This window comes from Dermochelys coriacea, chromosome 1, assembly GCF_009764565.3.
Source record: "Dermochelys coriacea isolate rDerCor1 chromosome 1, rDerCor1.pri.v4, whole genome shotgun sequence".
Taxonomy (NCBI): domain Eukaryota; kingdom Metazoa; phylum Chordata; order Testudines; family Dermochelyidae; genus Dermochelys; species Dermochelys coriacea.
Genome location: NC_050068.2, coordinates 196,266,480 through 196,290,794, shown reverse-complemented (window position 1 = coordinate 196,290,794; position 24,315 = coordinate 196,266,480). Strand labels below are relative to the sequence as shown.

The following is a 24,315-nucleotide window of genomic DNA, read 5'->3' as shown; positions in this document are numbered from 1 at the left end:
TTGTTAAGGAGACTTGGGGAGAGAAGATTGATAGATAGGTAGGATTGGTGGTCAGAAGAGGAATTTAAGGGTCCTGGGGGGAAGAGGTTGAAGAAGATGACTGATGGTGGTAAGGATGGATTGACAGTCTGAGAGGGGCAGAGGGTGAGGCAGGAGCTGAGTGGCCTGCGCTGTGCAGGAGGTCGGACTAGATGATCAGAATGGTCCCTTTTGACCTTAGTATCTATGAATCTATAAGAGTGAGAACAAACTATGGAACTGATAAGAGTCTGGGGAAGGAGAAAATTATTCCTGAATCTTAGGATGGGGGAGAAAATTGATTGGGATGTCTGGGTTAAGAGGTTGGATTAGGTTAGAGAATTGATTTAGGAACAATATACCAGCAAGCAAGAGTGCTGCTGGCTGTGTTGAATTACCAACTTGCTTTGTTCATGTTCTGGCTGGAAGTAATTTGAGGTAGCATCACAAGTTGTGTACACTATTTTCATCTTCTCTATCTCTGAACTACCATAGCTCCCTCTCCAGTGGAAGGAAACTTCAGTGTAAATGTTTCTTCATTAACAAAATTAGTTATTTTTATAAAGCAGTGACATGCAAGGCCACCGGTACCATGGGAAAGTGTTTTTGAATTAACAGTACTTGGTTCATTTCTTTAACAAATTTACTAATGTTATCCTCAAGTCCCTGTGCCTGCTGCTTAACTGGGCTTCCAGCTGCAGTGTTCAATTCAAAATAAATAATTATAAAATGAAAGATGAAAACATGTGGGTTTCATTTCAAAGTCAGCTGGTGTTTTGACATTGCCCTCTTCCCTACAGCACTGGTGAGGTACAACAGTGTACACAGGAAGAGTCATTCCGATGTTATAAAGTGATTTTAAGTAATTTGCATGAATATTCATGTCATCTAGTATATGAGCTGCTGTCATGATTCCGTCAAGTATCAAGGGATGGTAATGTGGTGCTATTTTGATGACCTTCTGTCTTGTTACTCCTCCCAACAATCTCCATCAATCCCTTTGCGTCCAATCATGGTGGCATAAACTCTACTGCATCTGATTACATTAATGTTAAACGAAATGGAAGGAGATACAACTTAGTGACATTTAAAAAAATCTGGGCATCATAATGTTTTATTATGTTTCCCGCATTTAAAAATCCCAAACCTATTGCAGTTATATTTCTGTGCAGCAATGTCCTTGCTATAAACCAAGGTGATATAATAATTTCAGGGGCAATATTTCAGTTTAGTTTGAGTCACTTTCATTCAGCTTGGCTTTGTGGGAACCCAAATCATTTGGCTATGTTTTGCTAACTTTAATTTGAGCAGACTGTTGTCAGATTGCGAGGGTCACCATTGTCCCCAGAGGAGCAATCCCAAAATCCATTCTTCAATAAACTGAAGGAGAATGAAAGAACAACTTTTATCTAAGTGAAAAGTACTAGGAACAGATCGACCCCTAGCAGTGGAGTTTGGGCTGTTTGTTCCTAATTACAAGGATCACGAGAGGGGAATTGCTTATAAATGAGTATAAACACTATTCATTTATTTAGACTACTGGATACAGATTGACTCTATAGTTCTCACTCTAACACAGCCTATGCTGTTTGGTGTCACCCTGTTTGGTGTCACCCTGTTGGGTGCCTCTTGGCCTTGATTAACCAGTCAGGTAAACAAATGAATGTAATGATCTGAAAGAGGGAGGAGGGTGGTAGTAGGTAAAGTGGGAAGCAACATGCATTTTTCAAAATAGAAACTGGGTTGGAGTGGATTCTCTCACAGGGTTTCCGGCTTGTCTGGAGTCAGAAATAGTTTAGAAAATAACAGGCCTCATGATATTTTGGTATTTTCCCTCTGGTACTCTCTGGTTTATTAGGAACTGGGGAACCTTTTGGGAAAGGAGGACTGGTACAGGAAGAATGGTGCTCCACCTAAACCAAAAGGGAGCCAGATTGCTGGCATGTAAATTTTAAAAGATTGTAGGGGAGTTTTTAAACTAAAGGCTGGAGAAAAGCTGAGTGATGTGGAGAAGCACGTAGTTCAGACGGACACATTCATTAGGGGATACTCTATATCCTAAAGAGGAGAGGATGACTGGGCAAGAAAATGGCAGATGAAATTCAATGTTGGTAAATGCAAAGTAATGTACATTGGAAAACATCATCCCAGCTATACATGCAAAATGATGGGGTCAAAATGAGCCATTACAACACAAGAAACAGATCTTGTTTTCTGAGAACTAGCCACAATGACTCCGTGTGCTCAGTGCGCAGCAGCAGTGGAAAAAAAGTGAATAGCATGTTAGAAACCATTAGGAAAGGAATAAAAAATAAGACTGAAAATATCATAATGCCACTGTATAAATCCATGGTACATCCACACCTTGAATATGCTATACAGTGCTGGTCACCCCATTTCAAAAAAGATACATTAGAATTAGAAAAGAATACAGAGAAGGGCAACAAAAATGATTAGGGGTATGGAATAGTTTCTGTGTGAGGAGAGATTAAAAAGACTGGAACCGTTCATTTTAGAAAAGGGACAACTATGGGGGTGATATGATAGAGGTCTACAAAATCATGAATGGTGTGAAGAAAGTGAATAAGGATGTGTTGTCTACTCCTTCACTTTCCACAAGAACTAGGGGTCACCCAATAAAATTAACGGGCAGCAGGTTTCAAACAAAAAAAAAGGAAGTATTTCTTCACACAACACACAGTTAACCTGTGGAACTCATTGCCAGATGATGTTGTGAAGGCCAAGAGTATGAGTGGGTTCAAAAGAGAATGAATTAAGTTCCTGGAGGATCGGTTCATCAGTTGTTATTCTCCAAGGTGATCGGGGATGCAACCCCATGCTCTGACTGCCGGAAGCTGGAACTGGATGACAGGGGACAGATCACTTGATAATTGCTCTGTTCTGCTTTTTTCCTGTGAAGCAGCTGGTACTGGCAATTGTTGGAAGGCAAGATACTGTGCTAGGACCCAGTCTGGCCATTCTTATGGTCTTATCTGAGATGCGTCTTAATTTAGTCAAACTTGTTCATACACTTTAAATATCACTTTCTGTCACTGCTTTGAACTTCTACAGGCCTATCTAGGATGAGAATAAATGAAAGGGTCACTTTCTGATAGCAATTAACACACACACGTAGAAACCATAATGTGTCCCATTTCTAAAACCCAAATCATTGTATTTGAAGCTTCTTCACACTATTAATGCTGGTGAGGCTGGCAGGCTAGTTAGTCATGTTCTGGAAATACAAGGGACTGCATGCCCTTATAAGATAACTGAGGAGTCGTCATTTTGAATTTGGCTCTGATAGAGAGGGGCATATTCCTGGGATATTCAGCATTTCATTTAATCTCTGATGGAAATCTGAAATGGATGCAAAACCTGTGAAGCTGGAGTATTTGTCAGTGGCTGGAAACGTGTTGAAGGACATGGACAATAAAAACATTGCTTAGAAACTTTGTGCTGCACCAAGAGACGCAAAGGGATATAAAATAGCTTCCCTCTCATCTGTGGCAGTGCAGCACATGTTCATGCTCAAGGCAGTGAATTTCTCTTAATCAGGTCAAACCTCCTTCTTTGGTACTACACAGATGGAATTGTGCATTTTTATGGTGGTGTAGAAAAAACCCTCTACTTCTGTGATGCTACATGATTGGAACATGACCATTGATATAAATAATATTGCCAGTATTAGACTATTGCAACAAATCTTATACAAAGTATATCATGTAAAGTGTCAATGGAAAAGTTATGATTTGCTAAACAAGATAATCCTGTTTGTCTGCATGTATCATCTTCATCTTTGTATCTAAAGTTATGAATATTGACTATATACCTGTATTTCAAATGTGCTTGCTCCTATGATGACACCCACAAGGTAATTTACAGCCAGTTTGGCCAGCACATTGTGAATGAACTACCTGAGTTGTTGGCGCATTAAGGAACATGTAACTCTTACAATGTATCCTCTTACATAGAAGATGCTCATCCCTGCCTAGTGAGTCTTCCTGTGGACGGTTTAGCTAGGATATGGGTAATGGCTACTCCTACGAGTCATCAAGCCAGGTAAGGGCATGTGACTTGCTCATGTGACCCTGGATTCCATCTTGTGTCTATAATTTCCCACAAACTAAGACTGAGGGCATCCCCTCCACATAGGAGAAGGTATAAATACCCTGGAAAATCTCCATTTTGTCTCTTTACTTCTGGACTATGGACTGACACTAAAAGGAGCATTCCAACTAATGGACTGAGGACCTTCCAACCTTTTGAAAGTTACTAGAGACTTTACAAGACAGCAATCTGTAACATCGCTGCTTCAAACCTGATACAAGAATTCTGCAATTATTGTATGTATATTCCTTCAACCATTTAAGCTCTCTCTTTCTTTTCTCTTATAAATAAACCTGTAGATATTAGATACTAAAGAATTGGCAACAGCCTGATTATTGGGTAAGATCTGCATTGTATATTGACCTGGCTACGTGGCTGATCTCTTGGGATTAGAAGCACCCTTTCTTTTGATACAACTGGGTTTAAATAACCACTCATCATTAAATCTAGTGTCTGGGTGGTGAGACAAGGTCTGGAATGCCTAAGGAGACTGCAGTTTGGACTTCAGTGTAGTGAGACCGATGTTTGTTATTGGCTTGGTATATCTTATGGAGGAACAACCACCAATTTTGGGTGAGTTTACTCTATTTCTCAGCACTTTGTCCTGAACCTGGCATCCTCAGCTATGACCCACTGAAGCTCAGTAACGGCTTCATTCCATGCACTGATGTGATTGCCCAATTCTTTCTTTTTTGATGTTTGATGTACCTAATGCCAGGAGCAGTGTTGAGTTCAACTGGCCAAATTCAACCATACAGTCCTATTGAATTCAGTAGAATTACATCCATTTACACCAGCATTGATTCTGCTTCAAAGATACTTTGAGGAGCTCCATGCCTTTCACTTCTCTAGCCACATCATGGCACAGTTCTGTTCTCTATAGGCTCGTATACTATGCTCATCACCATAGTATCTGAATGCTGGGCTATATATCAAGTTGCCATTGCCCCTGAATTTTGATTTAGGAGTTAAAGTTATGGAGAAAGACTGATGAGTGTTAAAGATTAACTGTGTTGATAGCAAATGAACATACCCATCACCCCCCAAAAAGCAGATTCCCCAAGTCTGCAAATCACTTAAACATGCGTGTAACCTGAAGCACATGACTAGTTCCATTAATTTCAGTCGTACTGCTCACGTGCTTAGTTAGACGTGCTTAGGTGCCTTGTTGAATAGGGACTATGATGGCTGGGATTTTTTCCTGCAGATTTTATCCATATAAATATGAAGTAACATTGAAATCCAGGGGGCAGAGGTTACTCTAGATTGATGTGGGTGTACCTGAGAGCAGAATTGGCCCCCTGTTTCTAGGAATGAATACGTACTCTAACTGCTGAACTTAAAGAGAAGTATTGACTGGGACGCTGGGGCAATTTGTATAGTGGGGGTGAGGAGTGCCACTGAACCAAACTATAAACTCTGTATACAATGGAAACCACTTCAAGCCAGGGGGTGAGACAACACCAGCAGCATCCCTAGTTCCAGCACCTATGGTATTTACTCTCACCTGAGCTAAATACAATCAGTAGTACGAAGCATCAAACTTTCTGTCTGGCTGATGTTTCAAAACCCAGGAAAATGTAAAGCTTGACAAGGGATCAAACACAAGCCTTGATTCTTGATACTGCTGGCTAAAAGGATTAAATAACTTTTAAACTAATATCCCCAGTACTTCCTGCTGTATTTATAAATGAATGCCTCTAGATCTTTTAAACTGAATTTTAAATAAACCTTTTCTTTTCACTGTAAAAGATGACAAGCGCAGTGTTCATAGCCTAGTGTGATTTACAGAGGTCAGAGAATTCTCATTTTAGCCTATTGCACAGAATCAAACGGCAGATGGAGACATATTCTCACCTTGAGAGTTGGCTATTTTTGTATCTGTTTTTTTTTAAGAGTAATTAAAACAGCAGATTTGGTAGGTGTGTAAGCAGCAACGGTGGTTGTACATACACTCAATATGAGGTTTCTTTTCTTGCTGGGTGAAATTTTACAAATGTTCTGCTAATAAGAATCTTGACATTACTCTCAAGAAAACGAACCAGAGGAGGCATAACCTTTGCAGTATTCCCTCTAAGCGTAAAATGGAATATGTCAGTCTGCCCACAGACTTTTTTGTTTTTGAGATGAAGATAGTTATTTATATTGAAAAAAAATATTACTACCACTTTGCACATCTATATTCGGCCTTGCCACCTGAGGATCTCGGCATAGCACAAAAGGAGAGGGCAATACGAGCCAAGAAGCCTTTTCTACCGTCTTGATCAGTTGTAGCTCATATGCTCCCCCAAGCTCCAGGACTGTTCTCTGTTGGTCACTCGCCAGCTCAAAGGGAATGAAGAGGGCAGAAGAGGAGGTAGGGCCCAGGTCCTAGCCCCACCTCTCCACCTGTAAACACAGAGGGACACCCTACATCTCATGGCCTCCGTGAAGGCGAAATGTAGAACTGTGTTTAAAAAAAAAAATGATGTAAGTGTGTGGAGGCTAGGCCAATCCATGGCCATTAGCCAAGATGGTCAGGGATACAACCCCATTCTGTGCGTCTCCCTAAACCTCTGCTCGAAGCTGGGACTGGACGATGGGATGGATCACTTGATATTTGCTCTGTTCTGTTGCTTCCCTCTGGAGCATCTGACACTAGCCTCTGTTGTATGACAGGATACTGGGCTAGATGGAGCATTGGTCTGACCCAGTGTGGCCATTCTTACTTTAATAGCAGAGGACATGCTCCTGCCAAAGGCTTAGGAAATTCAGGAGTGATTATGCCTCCCGATGCTCTTGCTCAGATGGGGCAATTCTGCACAGCCACTTACTTGTGGCTGTGCCTCTCAGGCACATCTGAGCCCTGACTGATTGAGATTCACAACTCCCTTGTGATGCAGGTATTAATATACCCATTTTATAGAAAGGCAGGCTAACACCAAGTTCAGTCTTGGAATAGACAGTTTCTTGACTAAACACTCTACTGTCTTCAATGGGAGCTGTTCCTCTCAATTTGAAACCTGAATTTAAACCAATGAGTCAAGAACAGATTTGGGATAGAACCCAATGGTTCTGGCTCCGAGTCCCTTGCTTTCATGTTCCATTCTTGCATGTGGTGATATGTTACACCAAGCCCATGAGAATAGAATAGGATGTTACATTTTGTATGTGCACATCTGCAAGCTCAGAAAATCCACATCCTGGATTTAAACAGTCCTGTTGCAACTCCTGTTCTGAAGATATGGGACAACTATGAAAGTAGGTTAAATTTAAAATCTAAGAACCCTGACACTGTAGATTTAAAGAAACATAAAAAATGCCCTTGAGCCATCTGGACTGTATTGTTGGGGAGCAGATCTGTATGTAAAGAAAATATAAGTTATAGTCATTAGCTTAGTCTGAAGTAGGAATGGATAGAGCACTGGATTCTGGTCAGGGGCCAAAATCTGGCTCAGCTTCAGGAAAGTCTGTTGAAATATTTGAAGTCAATTTCCGCTACAGGAACTTATAGTCAGAGAGGGTTCAAATGTCTGATCAATGAAGATTCAAAATAAAAGAGGGGTTGTCCTTCTGTGTCATGGGGTGGATGTTCTCAGAGCCATGGTGGAGAGGAAATGACTCGCAAGTACAGCTGGTTGAAATTCTTTTTACAAAAATTCGAAAATATATAAATATTTTCCATTTTAAGTGTTCAAAATAAGTAATATTTCATTTTACAAAATTCTTTATGGCTTCTAAAAACGGTCCAAACCTCAAAGAGACCCTTGTGTGAGTAAAAACTGGAGTGAGTGCATCCAATCAAGGAGTGAGGAAAATGCACCATGTCAAAACCTGTACCTAGTCAAAAGCTACACAGTGGTAAACAGAAAAAAATAAAATAATAATAATAATAATAAAAAATCCCTGACATTTTGATGCAAAAAATTATGCAGAGAATTTTAAGAACTCTTTCAGCAAAAAATGTCATACAACTGAACAATTTTGTTGGAGCTGAAAAGTTTTCATGATTTTTTTTTAATACATGCTATTTTTCAATGACAATTTTTAAGTAACTCTACTCTTAAATTATTGGTAAAGTGTGTGTGTATTTTAAATCTTTTTTTAAAAGTTTCAAGTTACTGGCTGCTGCCTTCACAGAATGATTTTTGGATTCGCAATCCCCATAGGTAGCTTTTGAAATCTCAGCCTTCGGTTTCCTGAAAGTATATGTTGTGCAGAGTTTGCCTGTGACCCTGCACGGGCAAGGGAGGGCCTGGGCTGAAAATGAGCCACTCAAGGAAAGATGTCTCAAGAGGACACTATTTGGACATAGAAAGGGAAGAAAGGAGAGTAGCTGGGTAAAACATATCACTGCTACCTGTTAGTAATGTTACACGTTACTAGAGCTAGGCAAAAATTTTCTGTTGAAACTATTTTTTTCCAAATCGTAAAATGCCTCTTTGCTTTTTGACAAACAATTCCGAAACACACTTTTTTTTTTGGTGGGGGTGGGGGTGGGGGGGGTTGGATTGTTTTGCTTTTAGGGAAACACCCCCAAACTTACTTATTTCCTATATCACACTTTTTCCAGTGAAGGCAGTGGAAGTTTTTCTATGAAACAAAATGAAATTTAGTTGAAGATTTTTGTTTTGGTCAAAAGAATGAAAAATGACATGGAAAAACTTCAACACCTGGCTTCTATTCCTGGTCCTTCCATTGACTGATTGTGTGGCCATCATTGCTCTGTGCCTCAGTTTCCCTACCTGAACAATAAGGATAATAATACTCAATCACCTTTGTAAAGCACTTGGAGTCCTACACACAATAAGTTCTATATAAGGTCTGGAAATTACTGTTAATAAAAATTGGGGATGGGACCTAAGTTGTGTCCCAGAGCTCAGATATTAGAAACCTAACAGCTTGGCCTGCATTGGGATCCTTTGCATCCATTTCTAATGAAAGCAACACCAACAGCAAAAGCAGTTAACCTGATGTTCAGTCTAAAATGACTTGAAATCAGCATTTGTTTAAAGGATAGAACTATCTCTGCTAGACATGGAACATGCGGAGAGTGTCCCGGGGTGAGAGAGATTTTTAAATAATAAATTCTGCCTGGTATCAGTTCTAATTAGCAAATTGGATATTCTCCTGTCACATGTGTGCTTCTGTTCTTCCCAGGCTTACTTTGCTCTAAAGTGGTGTGCCTGAGGCAACCACACACCTGCAGTGAGAAGGGCATGGTGGCGGGGGGGGGGGGGGAGTTGTTTGTTTATTTTCTTTAAGCAGCTAAAGGCATGTGGGACTGGATGCTGTAGTGATAGACAGGAAAGAAACCTCTAATGTCTTTGCTAAGACAGAGACAGCTCTAGCTTCAAGGGCATTTCTGAAAATGTAGCCTTTTAAGAAAGGAACTGGTGGCATTGGGACTTAGCACTTTTGGGCAACAGAGATAAGAATAAAAGGAGTACTTGTGGCACCTTAGAGACTAACAAATTTATTAGAGCATAAGCTTTCGTGAGCTACAGCTCACTTCATCGGATGCATTTGGTGGAAAAAACAGAGGAGAGATTTATATACACACACACTCTGTGTGTGTATATAAATCTCTCCTCTGTTTTTTCCACCAAATGCATCCGATGAAGTGAGCTGTAGCTCACGAAAGCTTATGCTCTAATAAATTTGTTAGTCTCTAAGGTGCCACAAGTACTCCTTTTCTTTTTGCGAATACAGACTAACACGGCTGCTACTCTGAAACCAGAGATAAAAATGCGATCTAGAAAAAGCAGCTGGAGGCGAGCCAATTGATGTAAAGGTAAAGTTTGATTCCCCCTTCCCCCACCCCCACCTTGTCAGGAAAGAGTGACTGTGAAAATGACTTCTGTATTTATTCATTCATTCTCTGTGGCTTACAACTCATTATGGCTTTTCTTGCCACCAACCCTGCAGATTCAGTCTGGTTCCTGAATAATGAAGGTGTGGCCTCTCTGCCTTTTACATCACCAATACAAATGATTCTCTGGTTACCATGTACCACACTTTTGCTGATGCTAGAAGCAGAATAGAATCCATCTTTTTCTCCCATAACTGTAATGGCTCTGCTGGGATTGGTTTTGTTGGTGAAGTATGCCAAAGTGACTTGCAGATACACAAGGAACAGCTTTGTTGAATGAGACTGCGCCATCTTTGCATTCAGCAGTTTCTTTCTTGACTGCAATGCTTTATATTCTCTCTCCAACAACCAAAGGTGAAGCTAATTGGAAACTTGCACCACAGCCTGCCACCTAATGATAAGTCAGTGACAAAGATCTTGATTATAATGATTTATAGCAGAGGGGAGGGCAACAGAATAGGTCACAAAAACCTAAAATAGATTCAGCTCTCAGCTGTTGCTGTGCTCATTCAATTGGCCGAACATAAAACTCTGGCTACAACTAAGAATTCCTCATCTAACCTCAGATAAAATTAAATTTTTATTATGAGAGCCTCTGCAGCTTTTATTGAAAGATACCTAAAATATAATGTAGGGATCAATCCTGAATGGACAGGGATGGGATAGATGACCTAACAAGGACTTGCCATTTCTAATGTATGTGATTGCATTATAGTCCTCTCTTATTGAACTACATTAGAATATCTATAAAATTAGCATCGCCCCAGAAATCTGTAATGGACAGTAAGCACTGAGGAGCCAGGTTTGGCAGTAGAGACGGCAAAGAACTGTTATTAATTGCACCAGGTCACAGCTTACACCAGGTCAGCTCAGGCATTTGGGAACATCAAGTTCACAATGATTATTTCACAGGCATTAGAATAATTTCATTCAGAGACATATGGGACCTATCTTTATAATATCTGGCTGCTGAATCTGAATCTGCCTTTTTCCTAAAAGTGTCATTTTTCAATTGTTGCCAAATTTCAGCTCAATTAGAAAGTCAACAAGAAAAACACATGAAATCTTGAAATCTCAAAAATAAACACCAAATTAAAAGTAATCGTGTTTTAGTCACTGGAATGGGTTCTTTCTCTCATCACCACAGAGAAAAGCTGGGTGGGAAAATCTTTGTCCCATACCATGAGAATATGAGATTTAAACATTTTTTCCCATCCTAAATTATAACAAAAAGTCAACATTTCAACAATATCAGAATGGGTAAATCAAAACATTTTGTTTCAATACTTTTCAAATGTTTAGTTTTCATTTTGACCTTTTTAATTTTTCCATGGTTTTTACTATAAATTAATTAAAATCCCAAAACAAAAAAGTCATTTTGACCCAAAACCCAGAAAATTTTAATTAAGAAAAAATTGAAACAATTCCAAAACTTTTCAAATTTTTGTTGAAATGGGAAATTTGACAAAACGGACTTTTCCACAAATGTTTTCAGTTGGATGAATCTGCATTTCCCAACAAAACAAAACAAATTTTAGTCAAATTCCTGAACAAGTATATTAGTTGACATTGTCTGTTACAACTAGTGTGTTGTAACTGACACTTGGGAATGGATAGTGGTCTGTCCAGCCCTAGAATAGGGGTTGCACAGTGGTGGATTACAGTTATCTTGGTTCCCTCCCCAACCTCTGCCCAAAGCACAGGAACAGCATACCTATGAATCAGGCCTTCTAAGTACTGCACTAACTTTCTCTCACTATGTGCATACTTTTAATGGTAGAAAAATAGAATCTTCCACCTATAAGCCCTTGCCTCATCCATATTCACATCTCTCTAAAAGTGGGTATGTTGCATATTAACCTTCATAATTATCCACAAACAAACCTACAGGAACAGTCTACGCAATTTAGGCAAGTTTGTGTAAGACCCTGCAGGGCTAGAAGCTGGGACTATAGGGGTTCTGAGTTACCAACACTTCCACAAAGCCATCAGAAGCTTAAGTCAGGTTTCTGCTGAAGGATGAGGTGAAGCTAGCAACTGCAGGACATGCTACTCAGGAGGGCCTGAGTGGTAGCTCCCCCCGGCAGTCCACTGATTGGCTTGTGCTGGTACATAAACCAGGAAGCTGGCATGGGGAGGTATCTTAGCAATGATGCAGACTGCCTGCTTCTGCTTCAGATATTGGCTGGCTATGGATCCTAGACCCTGACTTCTGACTGTACTTCCTTCCCAGCTATGTTAGTTGTCTGGTGCCTGACCTTGACTTCCTGGTATCCTGATGTCACTTGACCCTGAACTTGCTACTTGTCTCCTGACTGCAACCTCATAATTGACTGGTACACATATCCCAGCCCTGACAGTGTGTTTGTATATGTGTGCTTCATTCCACACCATCCTTCAATATTTTCAATGGTTTCCTGTTTATCCCTGAATCCAAATCAAGGCTGTCCTCCTAGGATTTCTGGACTCTTTATGGATTCTCTTCACCTTACCTCTTTGACCTCATTTTCCTGTTCCATCACCTACTCACTTCAGTCCTCAAGTTGTTGCGTTATTCATGCTTACTCTCTAGGACTCTTTACTATTGGAGGTAATTTAGCTGTGGTAACTAATTTAAGGAATCTACATCCAATATGTTAGCTTTGCCTTCTTCATGCCAACTATTTAAATATTTAACCCCCCCACACACAAAAAAGTGATCTTTCTGTGGATGAATTGTTTTTTCCTGCTCCATGAAATGTGTTACAACAGATCAATTCCATTGTAATGTATTTTGTGCTAGTCTAGATGCAACATAGGAAACCTATAAGTGAAAAGCTCTGTATCCTATTATCTGTTCCCTAAGGCACCTGCAAGCCACAGTATATTTTTGTCCATTGCTTGCTTACAGACCTTTCTGAATGACATCAGTGCTGAAAATCTGAACTCTAGAAATAGAATTATTTTATTTAAAACTTGTCTTAAAAGTCATTTATGTCTAAGCAAGACTTTTAGAAGTTCCTATGTCCTGTAGATTTAGTTAAAATGATAATTACTCATATTCTATATTTTAATATAAAATTTAAGAAAAAAATTTGGAAGAAGAGAACTTTCTTGACTGCTACACTTTCCCCAAAGCAAGAAACTAACTATGACAGTGAAAATATAAAATTAATCTTTCTTATCTTTTGTAATTTCACAAGCAGCAGAATATTAATGGAAGCTTGGGAGATCCTATGTTTGAAGGGGGGGGAAATAATAAATTCAGTCACTTTTCTTCTTTCTCATGGAATGTCAATGCAACGCCGCATTATGATTCAGCACACACCATCCACACCACGAAGCTCATATTCCGGGGTTCAGAGCTTTTCATCAAAGACCCACATAGTGCATCATAACCCTTTGAAAATATGCAGTTGGTAGGCTGGTGGTGTTCCAAATGCTGGCAGATGTACTCACACAAATATGAGATGCTAACTCTTTTCTTTTCTCTATTTTCAGCCAGGCACAAGTCAACAGCATTCCAACTTACACACCTTCTGTTAATGAAGGGAAAGGAGCGATGAAACACTGCCAGGAAGTGAGTCTGAAAAGGAAAGTGAGTTTTAATGGGATTAATCAGCATGGGCTCTTCTGGCTCATTTTTGTCCACCTAATCCTCTTAAGCTGCATGTTTTGGATGGTTAAAGGTGACTATCCCAATCCCGCCTGCTCACAGAAAGAGGGACTCAAGGTGAATCCAAAGGGACTGTACTGATTTGAGAATGTAAAAATGCAGGGGGAAGTGAAGGGAAAAGGACAAACTGTTGATGTCACAGCTGAAATTAAAGGTGAAGGGCTAATAAAAATGCCCTCCTCTGCCTTCTCTGTCTAAAGGAAGTTTGCACAAGAGGAAATTTCTGAGAAAACTGTGATTATTAAACATACAGTGGGTCTTTGTTAACAGTGTTGGCTTTTATTTTCATTATCACAAGAGGGGGGTCTAGTTGGCAAAAGATAATACCTCAGAAGCAGTAGTAGGGTTTCTTTGCCCCTGGCAGATGTGGGGAGAAGGATGAAAGTCTCTGAAAGGCCACATATACATTCCTAATAGGAAATGGATGTCTGAAGACCAGCTCCTCTTCCCTCCCCAATGCAATTAGCTGTGGCAAGATTGGGAGCCAAGGATTCCTCTTTACTCATCTCTCCATGAAACATTGGGGACATTTTCAGAAGTGCTCAAGTCTCATTTTCAAAAACTCTGAAGTAATTTAGATGCTTTTGAAAATTTTAGCTATTGGCAACTTCTCCCCCCACCCGCTTCAGCAAGAGCGAGGGGGAGGAGGTCATGGTGCCCATGGGTGACAGGACTTCTCTCCCTGAAAGCGAATGCCATGAGACCTCCTTATGACACTGAATTTCAGTATAAGTTGAGTGAAGCTTCAGTACAAGGAATATTGAAAGTCTGTTGAAATACACTTAAGCTACTCAGGACTTTCACTGTACTCCAAGGACTTGTCTGCAAACACATGTTGTACCATTTTAACTATACTGATACAGTTAAAATGGTACAACTGACCTAGTGTGGCTGCAGTTATATTAGTATAGAAGGGCTTTTACTAATATATATTATTGCTGTCACGGAAGGGGAATAAGCTATACTCATATAAAGCACCATTATGCCAATGGTGACATATTAACATATTAACACTAGTGGTTGTACAGATTTAAAATATTTTGGAGGCAAAATGATACCTCCTAACTGAAAGAATTAAATTGGTACAAAAACTGTATGTAGACCAAGGATTTCACTGTGACCTGATCTATGCTATAAGGCTGTGATCCTGCACCATTACAAGTCAATGGAAGCTTTGCCATTGACTTCAGTAATCATGGGATCAAACCCTAGAATTGCTATTTATTCCTTAGCAGCTGTGCACCCCGTCCCCACCCACTTATGACTCCCTCTAGTTTGGACCTGGCACAAGCACTGTTTGCACTGTGTCATCTAATCCAGCTCAGAACAGGGTTAGGTGACACAGTGGTGTAAAATTGCCTGGACCTAGTCAACACTAGAGCTTGCACTGCAGGCAACATCATTGCTAAATATGGCCACAACATTTCCTAGTGGAGAAATATCTTGTAGATGGATTCTACTCTCTTTGGAAACAAGAACTAAAATTTCAGTTCTCTGACACAATATACTCCATGAAAACCCTAAGTAATAGACATATAACAATTTCATTAATAATAAAATAATACTGTATGGAAATGTGCTGCTAGTTTTTACCTGCATGTAATAAAACATGTCAGGCTAGTTCAACCAGTTACTTGGTAGTTGACCTGGTCAAAACATATAGAACAACTTTTGCAGAGACTTTTTTATTTTTTAAGGAAATTTCAGTTTCCAAAAACATTGACAACCCTATAAACTGAGTTTAAATAAAATCAGAATTTTTTGATCAAAATTTCTGGAATTAAAAGTTTTGAGTAGCTTTAGCGGAGGTGGCGGCATCATGTACTTAGGAGAATCTCTCTCCAGGGGGCCACAGAGTTTGGATAGTGATGAAGTGGTGACAAGCTACAGCTCTGAAAAGAAACTTTGACCTTCATTGTTTCCACTTATTAAATCCCAGCCAATTGATCCATGTAATTGCATGAACAGGATGTCTAACGTTAGCTACAATGATCCTAAATCCAAAGCACATTGGAGTTCCTAGACTCCCACTGACTTCAGTGAGTTTTGGAGGAGACACTAAAATCCATATTTAAACACCAAAGCATATATTTAGCTGGATAAATCTGGATTTTAGTGGCTAACTTTTGGCTCCCAAATTTTCAGAATTGTAGCCTATGCATTTGGTACCCAAATTTGTCGCACAAGTTCTAGTAGCAGGAAACAAGATCTAGTAACAGGTTGGGAAATAGTGTTTTGGCATAAGACTTTGAAAGGAAAAGGTTAAAAGGGCTATAGAAAACCATATTTTTGTAGTTGTGATTTACAACAGTAATCTGTCTTATCTGTATCACTATGATGAAAGAGAAAAATGAGAAAAGCAGCAGGAATAGATCATTGTAATAACAACAACAATGTTCTCTATCATTTTGGACTTGTCACTCTAAAAATGATTAGATCCTTGCCATGCTTCCAAAATGAATTAGTAACAATCATACATAGCCTGGATTTTTCTGTGTAGTACAGAGTTTGCCAGACCCATAGTTGTTTTTTTTAGGGGTCAACTATAAGCTTAGTATTTGATCTAAAATCTATTGTCTATTGTCTTCAACAAGCTTTGGATCTGGCTCTTAGTTCTCATGTGATTTCCATATCGTAATATTGACTGGGACATGCTCCTTTTTTCCACTTGTTGTGCAGATTGGGGACAAGAAGAGATTAATAGGAATAAAAGCTTCTCCTTTTCTTTCTTGTTTTCTAATCCCTCATCAGTTTATGCCTTCACACTACTTGGGAGAAAGCTAATGACTGAAATAGATGAAAACCTGTTTAAAAATTAACAGTCCAGCTCTCAAATTTGCTGAATCTCGCTGAAACCAGTTCGGGTGTTTATCTTTTAATATCTGGCCTCTACCAACATTGTCTCTTCTGTATTGGTCTGAGATCCATATGCTCTTGTGAGCAAGTGCCTATCCCAATGTATTTTAAAACATGGTCCACGTGCTATATAAAGTCCATAATGAAGTCCCCTTCCTAGTCTTTGGCTTTATTAGCACATTTTGAATTAGCAATTTAACAATATTCAGCTCAAACCTGTTCCCAGGCTTGGCTACTCTTAAGATTTTTCCCTGAGGTTTGCTCAATCCACAGCCTAGATCCCCTCTTCCCACCTCCCTTATTTCTGGATAGAGAGTGACAAGCCACCTGCCACCTCAATGCATCCGATGAAGTGAGCCGTAGCTCACGAAAGCTTATGCTCTAATAAATTTGTTAGTCTCTAAGGTGCCACAAGTACTGCTTTTCTTTTTGCGAATACAGACTAACACGGCTGCTACTCTGAAACCTGCCTCAATGAGTTAGCAAAACTGAGTTGATCATTTTCCAGAAGGACCAACACCTGCAAACAGGGTGAATTGTTTTAGGTAAGTACAGCCAGGTTCAGTTCAACAGACAATTTCCATGTTTTAAAACCTGTGTTAACATCATCCTTTGGAGTTATATAGCAGGAAGCCAACAATGCCATTCTGTCAGAGTTAGGTGCCTTTAGCTGGTAGAATTCTCATTCTGCCTTCCTAGAGTTTTATGGCCTGATTTTCAGAGCTCTTGAGCATCCATAATTTCCACTAAAGCCAATGGGGGCTCAACGCCTCTGAAAATGAGGCTGTTAATATCTGGTCACTAGAGGTCATGAAGTTTGTTTTTTAATCAAACTTTTCTCTCACAGCTCTCTGCTTCTCTGAGGTGTGTAACCTGGAGGCACAGATGCACTGCTCAGTCTGGAGCATCTTCCAGATTGTCTATGGAGGGAAGCAAGGCTCACTTTGGCTGCAAAATGCTATCACTTCTACATGGCAGTCCTCAATACCAGGGATTTATATAGGAAAAAACCCCACTCCTGCTAGAGTTGGTTATACTTTCCTATGAAATAAAATGTATTCCTATGGACTGATCAATACTGATAATTATGCAAATATACTCCCCTGAGACAGGTTTCAGAGTGGCAGCCATGTTAGTCTGTATTCACAAACAGAAAAGGAGTACTTGTGGCACCTTAGAGACTAACAAATTTATTTGAGCATAAGCTTTCGTGAGCTACAGCTCACTTCATCAGATGCATTCAGTGGATCCGATGAAGTGAGCTGTAGCTCACGAAAGCTTATACTCAAATAAACTTGTTAGTCTCTAAGGTGCCACAAGTACTTCTTTTCTTTTTCCCCTGAGACAGAGGCAAATTAAGTTCATAGGCCTTTCCAGTAGAGTTTGATACAGAAAGGCTCATGAAATGCTTTCCCCGAATTGTTCCTATCAGTGTTCCATTAAGAACACTATGAAGGTTCTGAACTGTTTATTTAGTCCCTTTTCTACTCCATCATGTTACCCTGGGAACTTGGCTAGATGTACAAGCTCTGCATTAAGAGAAGGAGGATAATTGGCCTGCTTCCTGTAGCACTGTGTTTATAAGAATACCTTTCAATGATCTATGTTTGTACTGTCTGGGAGTATGATTTCCATTCTGCCCTTGAAACACACATCCAGCAATGCTGCCAGTCTGTATTATTCCCTGTCAAACATTTCACTGACTCAGAAGTCTGTGCATGGCTTAAAAAGCTACCTCCTCTGCCAGGGTTATTGCAGCACTGTCGTCTTCAGCAGCAAATTCGGTTAACCTTTTGGGAAGGAAGGGCTGCAGTTCAGATACCTGTTTCTATAGAACATGATTTTCACCTTTTAGTCACTATTCTGAAAGGGCCTGATTTACATCTCATTGCTATGTTGTCACTGGTGGGTGTTCAGTGGTCAAAAAATTGAGTTGTCTTGGTGTGGCAGGTGTTGGGAACAGACAGTCCATCCCCACAGACCATGTTCAGATTCCTTTTATATATGCCTAGCTTCTCGGCCAGTCATCTTCTTCTTTTCCTTCATGGCCTTTTTTCATGTAAATTGTTCTTTCCTCTCTAAGTGATAGTTCAACAACAAAGCTCTGAGCATCTCTGCTCAAAACGGATATGTATATCACTGAGTGAAAATGTATATATCTCATACATACATACTGGATTTTAATGTAAACAACAGCTGCCACTTTCCTTATAGCCGAGGATTCCTTTCTTCTTCTAACTGGTGGAACCTTTGGAGATGTGACAATATTTAAAAGCACATTTCCATGTCTATAGCTTAAGAGCAATCCAAGATGTTGGTAGCTTTTGCGTATGGATTGTCCTCAGTAGCACTAGTTGTCCTCCTTCCCCAAATATACTCTTGAAAGGTTACTCCTTCCTACCTCTTTTTCTTTACTGCATTTCAAAACATACCAGCTGACCCATCAAGCCCTCTAAAGGCTGAGCATTTACTTTTGCATCTACCCTCTGGCTCTGAGTGTTTGAGTCTGGAGTGGAAATAAATTTACTGAAATGATGTAGGTAAAAATACCATACTGTTCAGTGTTTTTACACTCGTGTGTGTGCACACTGCCTGCATGTTCCCCAGTTTGTTTTTATTTTATACAGTTTTGTATAGGCCCAGATCCATGGCTGTGTCTCACAAAAACAGACTGTAGCTTGGGGAAGGGCTTTGCAAATGTACTAGAGCCAGTGAGCAATTGGTCTATCTTCAGGCATAGTTTGAAGCAGCCACCATCTGCCTCTGACCATAGCGGGGAGTTTTGATAGCCAGGAATTGTTACAGAGAAGCCCTAGCCACATCCTTTTTCCCCATTATGACTCTTATGTTGGTGGCTGACGTGGTGTGCAGTTTAGAAATTGCTACAGCAGTTCCACATGGCTAGAGAATCCCCTTATGCACAGGGAATCTTGAACGGGGTAAATTCATAGGGTTTGTCTGCTTTTAGTGCAAACACACCACTGAATTGCAGCCACGTTTTAATGTTCACTCTGAATTTTGTGGTCCCAGAAGAATAGAGAATCTCAAGTAGCAGAATTTGAAGAAAGAGCCAGAGCATAGCAGTGGTACTGGCAAAATTACTGTGTGGTACTCATACAACTCAGTAATGGGAATTTTGAGTAGAGGTGGAAGTATGACAATGTGGAATTGTCACAGAAATTGCCGGCTTTTAACATCCAGGCCTAGATTTCCAAAAGTGATTAGTGACTTCAGTTTTTAGGTGCCAAATTTAAGACCCCTTTAAAGGGGCCTGGTTTTCAGAAGCAGAACTTTGGCACTTTGTAAAAATCATGCATCTTCAAGTTATCTCAAGTTGGGCTCCCAAAAATTGAGGCACTGAACATCACTAGTGGCTTCTGAAAAGTTAAGCCCAGAAAGGGTTAACGTGACTCAGACCTGGCTAAAAAACCTAACAGGTCACACCTGAGGGAGAGTTAGTCTTGATAGGCAATCCTTGATTGAGGACACAGCCCAGCTAAGCAGGAACAGGTAGGGCTGAGATAAGGCCAAGCAGTGAGGGCAGAAGAAGATTGAAGTGTGGAAGCCAAGGAGGAAAGGAGAAGCCCTGGAATTGCAGCCTAGAGAGGTGGTGGAGAAGGAAGTTTGATAGAGGTGGAGAAGGAAAAGGCTCAGGGAAACATCAGTGAGGTTTGGGATGGTACAGGTCTTGGCTTCTGGTCTGAAGGTTCCTGAGCTGGAACCCAGAGTAGTGGCTGGGCCCAGGTTCTCCTACAAGGCACTGGGGAAGTGGCGCAGTCAGTATGGGTAGTGAATTGGAAGAGTGCTTCAGGCAGGTCATAGGCAAAGACTCTGATACCCTATGTGTTTTCCCCCTTTTGTGATATGTTTAGAATTAAACACCCATGGGTAGCCCATGTCAGCTGACTTAGGCTTGTGGGTCTCAAGCTATGGGACTGTTTAACTGTGGTGTAGACGTTTGGGCCGGGCCTGGCCTGAAGCCCAGACTCTGGGACTCTCCTGCCTCTCAGTGTAGATGTACCCATGGTGATCTAGCTGGAGGGCCAAGCATTGAAGAGCGAGCATCCTGACTCACAAAGAAAAAGCACTGTAACTCCTGGAGTGTGAGGGGAGCTGCAGCATGAGCAAGAGAAAGAAGGGAGTGTCAGATCAGGCAGAGTTCTTCCCCAGATGAAGCCATAACGGGGGGCTCCAGCGGCAGGCCCTTTTTTTTTTTTTTTTTTTTTTTTTTTTTTTAAAGAAATCATGTATTTTATTCAGATACACTTTATACAACACCTAAAATATTTTTACTTGAGAGAGAGAGAGAAGACATTTACAGCGAGAGGGAGTAGGATTTTCCCCCCCACAAGCTTAAATCACTTCTAAATTAACAAACTCTCTCCTTTGCAAGACAAAAGGAAATTGGGATGTATATCATATCTATTCTTGCTACTCGGTCATAAAGAAGTATTCTCCTTGTATGTGCCGTACTTATAGCCACTTTGTCAATCCCTGCAATAAAGACTCAGACAACATCTGCCACATTCACTTAGCTAGTAAACACTCATTTAAAAAGGTGATGGGGAGGGAAGAAAATGGAAAACAACGATATACGATTTTTTTTCCTGTTTTTTTTTTTCCCATTTGGTACCAAGGAGGTTGCTTGAGTTGTTAAGAAACAGGATATCTGTGCACTAACTTGTTGTGTTGTACCTTAAAGCCATCCCAATGAATCTGGACTGAGGGCCATCCCTTCTCATCAGCAGTCTAAGCAATAGCACAATAGGCTGAACTTGCCTTAACGCCTGTTTGGAGCAAGAGAACCTGGCATGTGGGCTGGCTGTTAAGGATTCCAGAGCTACAGGTTAGAAAATAGCTTGCACAAACAGGTGTGTTTTATAATACTTTCTAAGGGTATATCCACACTGCAATAAAAACCCTGCAGCATCTAGTCTCAGAGCCTGGGTGAACTGACGTGGCCTTGCAGGGCTCAGGCTGGGGAGCAAAAATTGCAGTGTAGATGTTCAGACTCAAGCTCCGGCCTGGGCCAGCTGCAACCATATCACAGGTCTTTTATTGCAGTGTAAACATACCCTAGGGCTCAATGACAGTCTGACCCTTATGTAGCTATGAATGGGAGTAATCGGTGGGAGCGGAAGGGTTAATTCACTCCTCCCTGTGTAATTATGCGGAGTTTACCAGACAGGAAGCCCAGGCCCAGGGTGAAAGCAGGCTCCACACAGCAGCTACACCCCACCATGAGCAAGAAGGTTGGGGTATTAGCAGAGGCTTGGCTTAGCCCCTCACCAAATCCTGGCTCGCAAAGCAGACAGTGAGTGGAGAAGTCAGCTATGTCATGTATAGCCCAGAAGGAAACTACTTTCCTCCTGGAGGGAAGGAATTGTGTATCCGAGTTACTATGCATTCCAAGGCTCTGCCAGCAGATCGAGGGATGTGATTGTTTCCCTCTATTCGACACTGGTGAGGCCTCATCTGGAGTACTATGTCCAGTTTTGGGCCCCACACTACAAGAAGGATGTAAAAAAATAGGAAAATGTCCAGCGGAGGGCAAAAAAAATGATTAGGGGACTGGAACATGACTTATGAGGAGAGGCTGAGGGAACTGGGATTATTTAGTTTGCAGAAGAGAAGAATGAGGGGGGATTTGATAGCTGCTTTCCACTACCTGAAAGGGGGTTCCGAAGAGGATGATCTAGACTGTTCTCAGTGGTAGCAGATGACAGAAAGAGGAGTAATGGCCTCAAGTTGCAGTGTGGGAGGTTTAGGTTGGATATTAGAAAAAACTTTTTCACTAGGAGGGTAGTGAAGCACTGGAATGCATTACCTAGGGAGGTGTGGAATCTCCTTCCTTTGAAGTTTTTAAGATCAGGCTTGACAAAGCCCTGGCTGGAATGATTTAGTTGGGGATTGGTCCTGCTTTGAGCAGGGGGTTGGACTAGATGACCTCCTGAGGTCCTTCCAACCCTGATATTCTATGACTGAGGTGGTACTGCTATGTATTGTCCCAAAAGCACGGTTTAGAGCCAAGACTCAGCCTAGCCCTGGTCGGGTTTAAACATCTTGATAGCGGAAGCAAATTTCAACAGTGGGGGCCTTCTTCTAAGCATGCCTTACCCTGCTAAACCCAAACCAAGAGATACAAGCAAAACTCTATATTAGTGCTAGGATTTAGTTCATGTCCAATACCAGTGCAATTCAAATCAATGCGGTAAATCGATTGATTTTAAGTGTAGCTACTTCAGATTTGTACTGATGTAAGACCTGGTGTGATAAGGTGGACTAGGGCTGGAAGCCTTGATGCTCTGCCACACCCCACAGCAGAAAAGGGCAGTAAAGAGTTCCTCCAAGCTGCCTAGAGTGGCTGTGTGGGAAGCAGCCAATCAGAGAGGCTGCAGGGAGCAGCCAATTGGGGCCCAGCAGGCTAATATAAGAAGAGCTGTGGGATAGTGTGAGATCAGTTTTCTGCTGGAGTTGGAGGAGGGTGGGTGGTGTGCTTAGCTGGCTGAGGGAGCAATGGGACCCCTGTATAGAGCAGTGCTGGCAGAGGCTAGGAGGAATGCTGGGACTGAACCGGGACAAGGCACCGAGGTAAGGACAAAGAATGAGCTGGGGCTGTGGAGAAGTGGCCCAGGGAATCATAGCAGCACCACAGTTTATGTGGGATTTTAAGGGATGTGGTGAATGGCTGCTACCTGTAGGGTTCCTCAGCTGGGGTCTGGAGTAGAGGATTGGCCTGGGTCCCCACTCTATCAACCGTTCCCCAACTGGAAGCGTGGCCTGGACTTTGATGTATCCTAGAAGGGGAACTGAACTCTTTTAGTGGCCCACCTGAAGAGCTAGGGCCAGAAAGGCCCAGACAGGTTAGAGCCTTCAGGGAGGGAGCCCTGGGGAACATGGCCCCACACCAGGGCTTGGACTACTTGAAGAGGAGGGGCAATTTGAGAGAGCCCAGAAGGGGTTGAGACAGTTTGAACCAGTATACTGTATGATAGGCCCTGCTGGGATGATAGAGGAATGAGCCCAGAGATAGGGCTGCAGATCAAGGGATCCTACAGATGAGGCTGAGAGAGGCCCCCTGTTGGATGTTATCCCAGAAGGGAGTTGTTTTTTATCTCACATTCAGACTGTGACTGTGGCTGGAGGGCTAAGTCACTAAAGACCCAACACAAACAGTGGGAGTGTATAGGCACCATGCACTGAGATGGAGTGGGGGTGCTTGTGAGAGGTCAGTACACCCCATTACACCTGGTCTAAACTTAAACTTTTGTGTGTATAGTTGTGTTGATTAAGAGTGTTTTTTTTCTCCTCCCTTACCCCTTGACTGACATAGCTCTGCCAGCAAAAACCCTCATGTAGATGCAGTTGTCATGCTGTCTGGAGTGGCTCATGACTAAGTGCCTATCTCAGGGCAGACTGTCAAAAACATAGCAGACACCCCAAACTGGTGGTGTGTTCTATAAGAACCCTTCAATCACTATAACCATCTTACCATGGAGTCACAGACTGTCCTGTTAGACCCTCCTTGCCACCCAGACAAACTGGACTTAGTGATAAATGGTCATTTACACCAAAAATCACACCACATTCAGGCTCCTTCCAGTCCACAGAGACCAGTCACTTACCCCAGATCAATTGGTACCTTAAAGACCACAATTATAGCCAATCCTGTAATAAGCTATCTAAAGGTTTTTTAACTAGGAAAAAGAAACAAGTTATTTACAGGTTAAAGCAAGCAAACATATAAACACAAATGACTTACCATCTAGATCCTAAGTGTGACAGAGTTGTAATGATCTCTCAACTCAAAGCATCTTTCACGGTG

At 41.2% G+C, this 24,315-nt stretch overlaps 1 long non-coding RNA gene across 1 annotated transcript; it reads right to left on the bottom strand.

Moving 5' to 3' along the window:
- Positions 1-2,094: 2,094 nt before the first annotated feature.
- On the bottom strand, positions 2,095-23,949 carry LOC122459346. The gene is made up of 3 exons (XR_006279966.1): positions 23,936-23,949; positions 18,339-18,348; positions 2,095-2,224 (listed from the first exon to the last, which is right to left on the bottom strand). It is a non-coding gene; the product is annotated as an uncharacterized LOC122459346 (long non-coding RNA).
- Between the last annotated feature and the right edge of the window lie 366 nt (positions 23,950-24,315).